Raw genomic sequence first — 9,129 nt, 5'->3', positions numbered from 1 at the left:
GCAATAAAGCAATATTGTCTCATGGTTTCTCCTGCTTTCACTGATATCTGCACTCCTCACTCACCAAGGGGTTTACACATCATCCACATAAGATTTGGGGGCCTGATATCTGTTCCCTTCCTTACCTGCCACATCTCTCACTACAGTTTAACCCTTTCTCAATGGTCAGTCTCATCCATTGTACTCAAGCCTCCAAATCCTCTCTAGTCACCAAGTGTTCTCTTCTGACCATCTCCTTCATGGTTAGTGACCCTAATTCTCTTCTTCCCACCATCCTGGAAGTTACTGCCTTCCCACACTTACCAAGAACCCAGCTACCCTTCTCAAACTAGCCCTCTACTCACTGTGACCACTTTCACTATCAAAGCTGAAGACCACTTGCCTCTCAGGAACTGAGTCGAAGTTTAGCCCCAGGGGGAGGGCCTCTGGCTCTGTTGTCAGAGACATATTGCCCAGCAATTAAATAAGACTTCAGGTGCATCATTTAACACCTTTGATCTCCCCTTTAAATTATCTTTTTACCTTTGATAACACACATACACATAATCCTTTTGCTGGAAAAAGTCTTCACTTGAACTGCCCCTTGCCCTTTAAAACTACTCAAATTCTCTCCTTTTTACATGTTTGTTTTCTGCCATCATAGCAAGGAAGTTCTCTGGAATTGCCTCACAAACACAGTGGCCACTCTCAGTGCCCATTCTTATTTGCTTCTGATATGCATTTTAAAGAGCTAATTACCCGTACTTATTGAACCTTTCCATTGAATTTCCCAAACAACATTTCTTCCTCTGTTTTTCAGTCTCCCACTTCCATTTTTTCTGTCTCTTCAGTACAAAACAGAAATACTCATATGATTACAATAACCACCATGTATTTAGCTTTTATGATTTGCATTGCATTTTACAAATAAACATGATTTCATTTGATCAACACACAACTTTAAGAGTGTGTAATATTTCCACTTACAGATGACAGGATTAAGTTTCAAGGGGGTTAAGTAATTTTCTTAACATCTATGCCAAGGCTTGAGTGTATATTTTCTCCTCTACCTCTACACTTTCTTCCTAGTCATTCCCATATAATATTAAGTACCATTTATATGCTGATGAAAAAAAAAGTTATTATCTCTAGCACAGATCTCTGTGTTAAAGACAAAGCTTACATACAATTTGCCCAGTTGACATTTCTGCTTAATGCCTCAAGGGATCTCAACTTTATAATACTAAATTCTTGATTCTTCTCCTTTGTCTCATCTTAACTTTTTTCACACACAAGAATGCAAACTTGTTTCTTCCTCCATTTTCTCTCTCAGCAAATGGCACCACTATTTGCCCATTTGTCTGCTCAAGCCAACAACCTAGAAGTCATCTTGATTTTTTCTTTTCCTTCACTCCTCTATCCCCAATAGTTATCAAGTTTTATTAATTCTTTCTTCAAATGAAATCTGTCATTTTGCTCCGTCTCTAATGCTTTCACCTTAGCTAGGATAGATTTGCAACTGATCTACCCACTTTCTTTCTTGTATTTCCCCATCTGTTCTCTACACAGAAGCCAGAATGAGGCTTTTACAAGTACAATGGATCCTATAATTTCTTTTTTTTAAGTCCCTAAATGGTTTCCATCTGGATAACTGCATGATGTGGCCTCGATATACTTCTAATTTATCTTTTACCCTTCGTCCTTGACTCACCAGGATAGAGATGTTTCCCTTTTTTAGTTCTTGGTGTATTCTAAATTCTCCCTGGTCTCTGGGTGTACACAGGTGCTATCTCTCCTACTTCAACCTCCCAACCCAAAACTCTTTGAATGGAAGGTCTCCGTTTAGATGTTTAGATCCTGATTGAGAAAACTTTCCTACTATTACTCTCTGAGGTAACCACTGGTCCCCATCACCAATTTTCTCTCATAGCATCCTCTTTGTTTCTTTCCTAAGAAAGTTTATAGTTATATTTTATTTATTATTTCATACTAGATTGTAAGTACTATGAGAGCAGGTACTATGTCTGTATTTTTTTCACTTCTCTATGTATAGCTTTTAGCATGACACAGAGCACATGTATGAGTTGTTTAGGGATGCAGTAACAAAGTACCAAAAACGGGGTGGCTTAAACACCAGAAGTGTATTGTCTCACAGTTCTGGAGGCTGAAAGTCTGAGATCAAGGTCTTGGAAGGGTTGGTTCCTTCTGAGGGCTGTGAGGAACAATCTATTCTATGCCTCTCCCTTAAGAGGTTTTCTAGCAATTTGGCATTCTTTGGCTTGTAGAAGAATCACCCTGATCCCTGCCTTCATCTTCACGTGGCATTCTCCCTATGTATATATCTGTGTTTCCAATGCCCTCTTTTTATAAAGACACCAGTCAAAATTGATTAGGGTCCATCCTAATGACCTCATCTTAATTTAGCTAATTACATGTGCAATGACCCTATTTCCAAATGAGGTCACATTCTGAGGTACTAGATGTTAGAATATCAACATATAAATTTTCATGAGGGGGGAGGGGGGATACAGTTCAACACATAACAGCACATGAAGGTGTTTGATAAATACTGAAAGCTAGGAAGTGATAAAAGTAGCATCTGAACCCATGTCTATCTATCAAACATTAAGTCCATCTTCTATCCCCTGATTTCTACAGGTCCTCTTTTCCCTCCTCTGATGATCTGCATCTTGGGCATTAATTCTCAAATCTCATCCATGTCAAACAGAATCTGAACACAGTACTAAAACCATGATATCTAGATCTGCCTGGAATCCAGAATCAAAGATTTCCTCTAAATAAGTCAGTAGCTTATACTCTTTATGTATTGTATTGGTCACAGTCATTGTAAGAAACAATGAAAATGACAGCAATAGTAATGTATTATGTCAAGTCTTGATTTTTAAAGCTGCAGAGAGTTAGCGATTATGAATATTATTTGACAGTGTTTTCAATTATAGGAAGATGAACATAACAGTTTTAAGATGGCTGTCCCTGCTGCTGTGCCTGAGAGGAGGCTACTGTGTAGACTGACCTCTGCCAGATTTCTCACACTTAAAGAACTCACATGGACAGCTAACCAATTTTCAAATATATTTGCCTTCTGTTAATACAATTTTGCTTCACAGTTACTTTAATTGCAAAAATTCAGGGTTGAGGTGCAAGTATTCTAAACTTCTCTCTTAACCCAGGTTTTCTAGAAAACAAATCCTGTAGCTTGTATGCTACTATCTGTTGAAGAATCAAATCTCAGAGAAGCAGAAATGAGGGGAAAAGGAGCAAGGGAAGGAAGGAGGAGAAACAAATAAGAAAAAGGACACTAGTGGGCTTGCGATCCAGACTATCTTTAGAGAGGGGATAAGAGAAGACTTCATCTCAGAGAAGGCTCTCCAAGAGGAGAGTGTGAGATGCATTTTTTTTGTAGGCTCCCTCCCTGACCCTGCTCTCCCTTCCAGCAAAGTTCATCAACTTTCCTGCATTGAGTCACCTGGTCTCTCCAAGTAGCTGGCTCTAGAGCCCCAGTCGAGCTGGAGCTGACAAAGTTTGAGTTGACAAAGTTTGAGCTCTTAGCCAGTACAACCTAGAGGTCAACAGTCTATAATGGTGAGGTTAGCTGGACTTAGAACCAAGGGAAAAGGACAAGTTGCTGCTTATCAAGAACAGTGAAGGGTCTGAGATATTACTTAGTTAACCAGTTCGCTGCCTCACGGATGTTGGCAGAAAACATGAGACTGCTGGGACTTTATTACTGGCAGTGATAACATTAACCAGAATGCCAGCATTTGTGCATTTCCCTGAGCCCCAATTCCCACAGTGTGACTTGAACAGGGTCAGGTTACACTTGATACACGTAGGTGCCACTTTAGGAGAATAACTCAAAGCTTAGGAAACTCAAATCTTTTATAATGGGCAATAAGCTTGCCTGACCTTTGCCCTGGAGAGAGACATATCCTTACTTATAATGGACACTAAGCAAACTGGCCTTTTGCTCTGCAGGGAGACACTGTCTCCATCTCTGGAATAAAGGCAGTCAGTGTCTCTGCTCACAAGACTTGATGAATTGTGAGAGACCCACAGATGATAGTCTTCTAATACTGTTCAACCAGAAAACAAGGGAAATGTGTATCTGGGGTAGCTTATAAACTAAGTCTAGTACATCTTCCTATTTTCAGATATTTACCTTTTGCAAATATTATGGCAAAGGACTAAAATATGCAAAAATAATCTTTTACACTCTGTTTCCTTTTGCCTTTCTCCCAAGTAATTGTAGGTTGGTTAATACATTTTCTGAAGTTTTGATACCCCGTGTGACTATGAGAATATCTTGCTTAGTTACAGTCTTTTTCTTAGCCTAATTTTTCTATTAGCATATTTAGGTAATCAGAGCTATAAAAATTCTGAGATAAATATTACCTTCATTCTATGGCTCTAAAAACTGTGCCATCTGCGTTTAAAAAGTGCTATATATGCATATGTTATGGAGGAGAAGGGTGATGTGAGAAACATAACTAAACTGCAGAAAAGAGCATAAATATCTATAATTTCATTTGTAACTAAGGATCTGAAAGCACCCTCATTCCATTTCATAGATTAGGAAAAGGAAGCTCAGGAACATTAAGAAGCTTAAATAAAGAAGGAACCCACTATTAACCCCTGAGGTTTAAATTACACCCAATTTTATGTTCTGTGCTTATAGCTCTCCTTTTAAAGGGTGTCTAACAAATAAATAAGAAAAAAAAGACATTATAAAATAAACACTATAAGCCCTCTCCATTTTTGATTTCAGGATAGACCCTGACATCTGCATGAGACTGAAGAGAAAAATTAACACTTGGTTTTAATATCATGTACAAAATAATCTTCGAAGGATTTCTCTGTGAATTCTGTGTTGTCTTTAAGACCTGATTATTCTAAGTGGCTCCTTGGAGTAATTCAATATGAAGAGCTCTATGTCCTAGTGTGATCTGAACCAGGATGCCTTCCTGTGGGTGTCTATTGTAATTTTCCAGCTCCAAATAGCAATCTTTTTTCATAACAGATACACACTTCACTGAGTGGAGCTCAGCTATAAACATTTTATTGTCTGAGCGATTCATAGGCACCGAGACATACAGTGTTTAGAATCCTGAGTATTGGGGATGAGAGAAAGGAAAGAAAAAGAGAGGACTAGTTGTTGTCATGTTTCCCCCCACCCCAATTTATCACAATGCTAAAAAAGTATTCAAAAATCCGAAACTGTAATTCAAATCAATGGATTTTTCCCAAAATCATAAAAAAAGATCTGCTTCTTAAATTAATCAATATATCACCAGATGCAGTCAACACAAAGAGGAGTCCAAGTGGTTTTGTAAACGGTTAAATCTATGCAGCACTGTTCAGAAAGCAAACTATGTTGCTGTATTACCAGACTGAAAGCATGGAATACATTTATCTGAAAGGAGTATAAATTATACAAGTGCAGAACTGCCGTGCAAAAAAGGTAGAGACCCCTGACCCATATCTTAACCTGTATCACTATCTTCCCAAATCCCCAACCTTCTTCCTTTTCTCTGTGGTCGCCTTGGTAATGCTGTGATTCATAACCTTTCCCCACCCCCAGCTCTCCCCTGGCTGCCAGTGGAAAGAAAGAAGACGAATGATTTTAATTCTTACTACTGTGCTGTCTGATGCAACTCTGTTGCCAGCTGGTCCTGCTGCAGCCCTGCTTATAGGAACTTGGGTTCATGTGAAATTTTTTTTTTTTTTTTTTTTTTGCGGTACGCCGGCCTCTCACTGTTGTGGCCTCTCCCGTTGCGGAGCACAGGCTCCGGACGCGCAGGCTGAGCGGCCATGGCTCACAGACCCAGCCGCTCCGCGGCATGTGGGATCTTCCAGGACCGGGGCACGAACCCGTGTCCCCTGCATCGGTAGGTGGACTCTCAACCACTGCGCCACCAGGGAAGCCCCCCATGTGAAATTTTACACAGAGATTACAGGGGTGAAGGAGGGAAGCATAGCATGGAGAAAGTCTTGCTGCTCATGGAGTAAGATTAAGGTAGCACAGTAGGGCAGCAAGCATGGCACATATGGTTCTACTTCTGAGCGTTCCATAGCCACAAGGTGATGAGGGGGTGATGCTAGCCCAAGACAAAGGCCTAATGAAATGCAATGTATAAAAGGTAACATACATACATTAGCCTATTTAAAAATGAAACAGTGTGTAGAATAATGTGGCATGGCTTGATGAAAAGGATTGTTCTGGACTTGATCTTGTTAATGGCTTTCTCAAACATTAGGAGAGTCAAATGCTGAGCTATTTTGGTAGGAAACTGCAAATGCAGAATCCAAGGACAGTTATAGGAGGAGAAGGAGAAGAAAAAGTCACTGTAGGGAACAGCAACAGCCCGGTGACTCTTTACCTGAATTCTGTCCCTGACTGGACTCTTACTATGGGAATTTGCCAGGTCTTGGAAGTAGAAGCAGTTCTTCCTTCATGGCTGCCCAAGAAACAGACATACTTGCAAACACATATTATGAGAAGCAGGAGATATGAATGTTAGTAATTGAAGTTAAGAGGATGTTTATCCTGAAGAAAGTGTAGAAAGGAGAAAAGCAAGAAAAAGAAGGCAGCCACCCAGGAAGGAAGTCAGACAGTGACAGATTGGCGGTTCGGTGTGGGGTTGTTACTGGTAAGAAAACACCATAGGAATCAGGACCTGGACAATTTCTTTCAGATGTATAAACATTTCCCTAAAGCAAACCTTTAAAGACTTGAAACATCAAACTGTCACAGCAGAGGGCAGCAGGGAGAAACAGTGCTCTCAAACACAGCTCAAAGCACCATGTAAGATCAGCTTTTTGAAAAGTCTTTCCCAGAAACCTAGATGCACAAAGGGCATATTTCTGTGGTCTCTGCAAAATCTTGAGAACAGGTATTTTCCAGGAGTTCAGAACCTCTAAGTCCCTTTAGACAAGATCAATAACAACTGAACCTGAACACCTGTCTATCTTCCATTCATGCATCACACACATAAAAACTAACGAAGCACACAAAACACATTTCAAACCCAAGAAATGCACATCAGAAGAAAAAAAAAATCATGTCTTGACCAAGAAATGCTGGTTCTAGGCAGTATGCTTAGGAAGTTGCAGGAGTCTTCTGCATTCAGCCAAAATAGTGAAGATAGGTGAGAGATGAGAGAGAATGATAAGAAAGAGAGGGAGGAGGAAGAGAGAGTGAGAGTGAGAAGGAGGAGGGGGAGAGGAGAGAAGGAGGAAGAGGATGAGGAGGAGGGGGAAGGAGAGAGGAGGGGGAGGGAGAGATGAGGGGGAGGGGGAGATGAGGGGGAGGGAGAGAGGAGGGGGAGGGAGAGAGGAGGGGGAGGGAGAGAGGAGGGGGAGGGAGAGAGGAGGGGGAGGGAGAGGGGAAGAGGAGAAGAAGGAGGGGAAGAGGAGAGAAAGATCTTGAAATGTTCTTCCTCCTTGACGTCTCAAATATTTACATTTTCCCTCCTTGTTCCTGCCTATGCCATTTCCTCTCCTGCCCTTTTCATTCATTTCCCTACATCCTCTCTGCCCCCACCACCCCCACTCCTCACAAACGATTCGATTCTTTTTATTTTTTTTTTGTGGTACGCGGGCCTCTCACTGTTGTGGCCTCTCCCGTTGCGGAGCACAGGCTCCGGACGCGCAGGCTCAGTGGCCATGGCTCACGGGCCTAGCCGCTCCGTGGCATGTGGGATCTTCCCAGACCAGGGCACGAACCCATGTCCCCTGCATCGGCAGGCGGACTCTCAACCTCTGCGCCACCAGGGAAGCCCACGATTCGATTCTTTGGTGATTTGTTGTTACCTCCTGCACAAGTCCACCTGCGTTTTTTAATTTTTTTATTTTTTCCCACGTTCTGCAGGCTCCCTCCCACCCTCCCTTTCCTTCTCTCCATCCTGAAGTAGAATATCTGTGCATGCACAGCATACACACAAATACACAACTGTCCTGACTTCTCTCTGGCACTTTCCAGTGACAGACACTCCAAACATTTAGCACAGCACGCCAAAATATTGAAGTAAAAATGAGAAGCTCTTCAGTTGCAATGCTAATTATTCATAAATGAGCTCTTTTCAAGGTGGGAGTTCTGGCAATGACGCCTGGTGTAGGAGACACTGGGATTCTATTGTTAGAAGACAACAAAGATCGCCTTCAAATGCTAGGTGGCAGTGTTACCTCACTAACAGGCACATATCTAAGACTTGCTAAGTCACACATGTAATTTAGCTTGAGTAAGACACACATAAAAGTGGAGAACTCATAGAGACGGGCTGAAGTCAGAAAAATAAGTTGACGTGATGGTCCATGAAGGAGTTCATAAACATGGAAAGCTGGGAGTCATTTCTTTAAAAAGGCTCAGCCAAAGACAGTTGTTATTTTAAGAGCCTGCCTTATGATCTCAGCATCAAGATTTCAAAGCCATACTGTCTTTCAAAAATATGACACTGGAAGCAGAGATACATCAGATGTTTAATATTTTTTCCAATTCCATCTGAATTTCCTATCTGAATAACAGTAATCAATATTCATATCAACAAGAAAATATCTGAACACCAAACATTGCTCTGATCAGGAAGGGATTTCATGAGCAGGTTGTCTTTCTCTTTCTCCATGTGATCACTGCCACAATACCTTCAGTCCCAAATCACGCAAGATAGACTCCTCAAGGACATCTTTTACTGCTTCTTTCTCTCACATCCGAATCAGTCATCTAGACCAGTGGATTCACTCATATAAATATTACTCAAGTCCATACTCACCTCTCAATCCCCATTGATCCTGGTTTATTTAGATTTAAAAAATTTTTCCTTTCTTAGAAGACTGTGGTAGACTTTTGATTGGACATCCTTCCTTTTGTGTCTTCCCCACCATATACTAACCTAACCAAAGTTACAAGAGATCTCAAAAACAAATACAGATCACTTAAAGGTGCAGAAACTCACATAATCTGTTATCAAAAGCAGCATTCTAAGGACACTTTGTCCTCTTAATAGAGAGAGAAAACCAAATCTAGTCTTGCACCAGCTTGCTTTTAACAAAATTCACTTATTTAATTAACTTCGATCTAAACCCAGCCAATCTTGACCATCCACAAATGCTACATCACCTTCTGTGTCGATATTA

This window comes from Mesoplodon mirus (genome assembly GCF_964341445.2).
Source record: "Mesoplodon mirus genome assembly, chromosome: 6".
NCBI classification, from domain to species: domain Eukaryota; kingdom Metazoa; phylum Chordata; class Mammalia; order Artiodactyla; family Ziphiidae; genus Mesoplodon; species Mesoplodon mirus.
Note: the sequence above shows the minus strand (reverse complement) of the source record.